General features: G+C 33.3%; 1 pseudogene; it reads right to left on the bottom strand.

Annotated features, from left to right (window-relative positions):
• Positions 1-3,426: 3,426 nt before the first annotated feature.
• The window catches only part of LOC100965857, a 20,154-nt pseudogene continuing 18,138 nt past the window's right edge, over positions 3,427-5,442 (bottom strand).

The raw sequence follows: 5,442 nt of genomic DNA, 5'->3' as shown, positions 1-5,442 counted from the left end.
AGGAAAAATGCAGAGTTTGGGTTTTATAAGAGGTGAGAATATCTTCATTATTACAGGGCTCTCCAGGAAAAATACAGGATTCTGAAAATTTTAAATTTAGAGCTATCTCTCATTTGGCAAACTGTGAAGAGAGTATGTCAAGGGAAGAGATTGAAATTTATTCCTCTCTACCAATACGCAGATTTATTCATCTATCCATAGTCCTTTATTCTATACTCAAAGATTGTTTCTTTTCAATAGATATTGAAATGACACGCTAAATTAGCTCAGCTCCTTCATATGCTGTACCTCAGCATCTCATCATGCATATATCAATGATTTTAGAATGATTTCCCCTTAGACATTCTAATGGAACTAAAGTATGCCTTAAAAAGGAAATGAGATATTTTCTAAAAATAAAATTAGCCTGTCAATGAATTCATAAAATTAGAAATATTTCCTTGTGTTTTGTCCTGTGATTAAAGGTGCAGATAACTAAACGAGTGAAAACTAACATATTTATACTATGCTTTTGTGTGCCAGACATTTTGCTAATTACATTATATACATTATTCCAGTCAACTCTGACTCAGTAAAATACTAGGTCAGGAGAATACTACTTTGTAATTGGAGGGGCCATTTGCTAATGGAGCAAAGAATTAAACTCCAGAATAACAACTTTCAAAAAATCATAGAGAAAACTCTCAAGAATATGATTAAGAACCAAGCAAACTAAACTTTCCAGAGTGGTGATATATTTATTCTATTTAATTTTTTCTTCCAAAAATACATTGTTACAAATCTACAAACTTATGTCAAACTAGAAGTAAACCAGACAAAGTATTTTAAAAAATCTATAACAATATGTGGTTCAAATTGCTTCCTTTCAAAATATCCATCTGATTATCTTAAATATTTATTTTCTTCAAGAAAATGTTTGAAGTGTCTACTTATTGTAAGCAAAAGTCATGGATTATCACACATCTTTTCTAAGATAGTAAAGCATGAGTGTTAGTCTTCATCCTTTGCCATTTGAAGATTTCTTTTCAAACATCTTCATAGTTTTTCATGAAAAACTGGAATAGATTTATGAAATAAAATGGGTAGTTACTAACATACATATCTAATTAAAGTATATTTTTCATGAAATAATGAAGTCTAAAACATGCCTAGTAAAAATTGACATATATTATTACTATAAGACAAATGATATCTGCTAAAAAATCAGTAATGAAAGGTAGTAAATAGGTATAATTGAGAAAATTAAATACTTTATTTATCTCCAGTACTCATAGCCTAACTTAAATACATAAAAAGAATAAAATTTTGTTATAGATTGCTGCTTTTTATTGGTTTGAATTATTTTATTCAGGTATTTTATGGTTTTTACAGTATTCCATTTTATGGCATCATAGCAGTTCTGCATGTCAGAAACCTATGCAGAGGGATGTATTTCAAATATTCTCTAAAAATTTATAATTCTGGATTGGTTTAATCTATTCTTTATAGTGAAAATGATAGACTTGGGATTCATTTATATTAGGATGGAGATAATATTAAATCCTTTTAAACTTTAGCTTCAGTCTATACATTAAGTGCTATAAGAAGACATTAATAAATATTTTAGTCGAAAACAAATATAGGAGTATTTTGATGACCTTTAATATCATCTCTAAGTATACATACCACTGCAATAAAAAATGCTAGTTAACCAGCTTCTTAGTGATATCTAATAGAAATATAATTTAAGTCACATGTTAATTAGAATTTTTTTACATTAGAAAAAGCAAATGAAATTAACTAAGAATGCATTTTATTTAAATCCAATGTGTTTAATATATCATAATTTCTATATGATATTAATGCAATCTAACTATTTTTGTGTGAGGAGTACTGCACTTTGAAATTCAATAACATTTAATTAGGAAATGTCCACGTTTGAAGTACTTAATAGTCACACACAATTAGTGGTTAACGTACTGAATGGAGAAGCTCTAGAAAATAATCTGAAGAACCAAAAGACTCTCATGTAGTTTTCAGTAATAATATTATCAATATTAATATTTTGTCTTTATGAAACTGATTTATCATGTAATTTTCTTTAGCATTAAACTTCATTTTATCACCTTACTGTAACAGAAGTCTTATAATGACTTTAAAGGTAAAATGAATAAGATTTATTCTGTTAAATGTGATTAGAAAAAAAAAGGAAATTTTGAAACAGGAGGGGTTGAGGCTGCAATGGGATGACAGTACAGAAAAACAATTCTCAATTTATCATTTCAAGATTACTCATTATCACATATTATAATATGTAGGAAGGAATATCATAGACATATCATCCATGTATTTTATATACAGAAAATGTCTAGTCCACGAGATGATTTCTTAACTATTTTATAAAAAAATTAGTAGGAATCAATTATTTATTTATTTTTTATGATTAATCATCATTATGTCATACAACTTTAAATTGCACTGAAGCTCATATAGCCTAGCTGGTTTCCAGTCAGTATATCTAATCAATTTGTTCAGACTATTCAAATCAATTTATTCAGACTTTCAGTTGGACTAAGGTCTAATGTTAACTGAACCAATTTGATAAATTCATATTTTCCCATTAATAGACAGGGATAGCATTTATCACTTTGAGTCCCTAGAGACATTTTCCCCCAATTTTTATAGAATCTTAGAGAGGAAATGGATTTTAGAGATAATTGAATCATATACTTTCATATTATAGATAGGAAAAATGAGATCCAAAGAGGTTAAGTGACTTGCTACGGGTCATGAAGCTAGTGACCTGGTGTGAACTAGTCCCTATTTTTTGACTTACAGACGAATGCACGACTTTGCTTCTTTATCTGTAAAGTAGTCAATAAACCACGGTGAGTTTTGTTTTAAACACCTCCTCCCCTTACCTGCTCTACAGAAAAGAACTTTTCTGATGTACAGATTAATATTTTTCTCCATTACTATATTTTGTCTTGTTTCTCTTTTCTTACATCTTCATGATTAAAATGTGGCTTGCTCATCTAGCTGCAGTAATGGATACTTAAACAAGAATAGAAATGATGTGTAAAATAATAGTCTTTAATTAGGAACTTGAGAATAAAACATTTAAAAATATATTCCTTGTTGGAATAAGAAGAAAACATATTTGCTTATGTTGAGATAATATTTCTTTCTTTCACTTCTTAACATCACCACATTTCTGGCATGATCTCTGGAAACTGTTAAATCATACATAATGTGAATTATAAAATGTAGAGACATGGAAATAGATATTCTTGTGAAGCAATGCACGTACCATCACAGGTTGAAAGTAGATGAGCTTTTTTTTTTTTTTTTTTTTGTTTGTTTGTTTGTTTGTTTTTTGCTAAGTTTCCAAAGACTTTATTGGTAAATATGCTTTAGAAAAGAATAATCAATCCTATTGCTTCCAAGTCAGTAGAATGAAGATCTGTGTCCAGGGACGCACCAAGCAGTGTTGAAGGGGACCGTGGCTTTGTCCACCTCTTCCTCATAGACCCAGTCATAAGCACAGGGCTTGTAGTCAACCAGTTTTTCAAGTTTGAACCACAGGCTGATTTCTTTTTCAGCACTTTTTACACAGTCTCTGCTGTGACTGATGTTTCTGCCAACTTGAATGCAGAAGTCCCCACGAATGGTGCCTGGCTTAGAATCCGCTGGATTGGTCTCCCCAAGCACCACTTGGCCTGTCTTCACCACATTCAGGCCCTCCCAGACCATGGCCACAGCCGAGCTAAGTTCATGTACTTCACCAGTCCAGGGAAGAATGGGCGGTCTTTCAGGTCCAGGAGTGTTGTTTCAGGTATTCCTCAGAGGCCGAAGGAACTTCACAGGCACCAGGCAGAATCCCTTCAGCTCCGAGAGCTTGAGGACCTTCCCAGCAGGCAACGCTGCACACCGCCGGGCTTGGTAGCGAAGAAGGTTGGTCTCAAGGTTGGCCATGGTCCCGGAGGCTGGTGGGCCAAGACGGCAGTGGTGCTGAGCTGTGCAGCGGAAGCTGAGTTCTGCAGCCAAATGAGCTACTTTTGAAAGTTTGAATGGAGATAAATCCTTTGTAGTAAGTCTTTGGTTAGGATTAGATCTTTTGTGTCAGTTCTTTCATTTCTTTCCTCATTTAACAAATATCCATTATTTGCTATGTGCTGGACAAATTTGGCCCTAATGCTGATATTCTATTTACATAAAATAAAAATATAAAATATCTGTGTTGCAAAAGAAGGAAGAGTAAAAGGAAAAACAATGTCTTTAAATAGTTTCATAGCGGTAGACGACTGTAGAAGATGAACAGAGGCACAAGGAAGCGAGCCTGCCACGTGACGCCGAAGACAGGATCGTCCAGAACCCGGGAACAGAGAGAGGAAAAGTTGCATCCTAGGCAGGGAACATATTTTTCATGCTCAAAAAATGACCAGATGGCCCATATAGCAGGAATGTATTGAGTGTGCAGAAACCGGCTGGAAGATAGGTGAGTTATTGAAATGCTTGAGATCATAAGCATTATGTAATCTTAAATCCGATTTAAAAGAACTACCCCCATGCTGTGTAGAAATTTACCTAACAGGGGGCAGGAGAGAAAGCAGGAAGTAAGCTAGTCGGTGGAGGATTGAGCACAAACTCCAGATTAAGGCCGCTTAGCTAGGTGGTGTCAGAGATAGAAGTGAGAACTAAGGCTGGGAAATATTTAAGATGTTAAAGGTAACTCTAAAGTTATGAACAGTGAAAGGAGAAAAACAAGAACACTTTATTGAGAAAGCACTTTTAGTATGTCATATTTGGGGGGAAAGAGGTTGAGAATTAAACTTTAAATGGGATAGCCTTTTAATGTTTAAATATTTAAGCAGAGATGAAAGGCAGGTAGTTAAGTTTTCAAACCTGCAGTTCAAAGAAGAAATTGGGGCTTTACATTTTAGAGTCTTAATAAAATAACCTTAAGGAAATAAGTAAAATTATATAGTTTAATATATATGTGTTCATATATACAGAGAGAGAGAGAGAGATGGGTGAAAAATGAACACTATTGAATGCAATACTTAGAAGTCAGGAAGAGACTAGATAGCCAGAAAAACACTGAGAACTAGCCCATGCTGTAGGCAGCAAATCGAGAGAGAGTTCTTCCCCAGAGGTAACTGAAAAAGCGTCTAATCAACTGTGCCAACTAATGCTAATAGGTTTAGTATGGGGCAATCTTACTGACTATTTTATTTGGCTACATGGGATCCATGCTTAAAACCTGATTACATACATAAAGAAGAGTTTAGGATATGAGGAAAGAGAGACAGTGAAAATATCCAATAGAGGAATGAAGCAGTAATTACGGGAAATATTTGGTTAAAGATGTATTATTTTAAGTTGGGAAATACATAGCATGTTTTTATGCTGATGAGAAAGATTCACTTTGGGACAAACATTTATTAAGTACACATATATGGT

Source organism: Otolemur garnettii, unplaced genomic scaffold (assembly GCF_000181295.1).
Source record: "Otolemur garnettii isolate 467f Iridium unplaced genomic scaffold, OtoGar3 scaffold00100, whole genome shotgun sequence".
In the NCBI taxonomy this organism is placed as follows: domain Eukaryota; kingdom Metazoa; phylum Chordata; class Mammalia; order Primates; family Galagidae; genus Otolemur; species Otolemur garnettii.
Note: the sequence above shows the minus strand (reverse complement) of the source record. Positions and strands in the feature narration are given on the sequence as shown.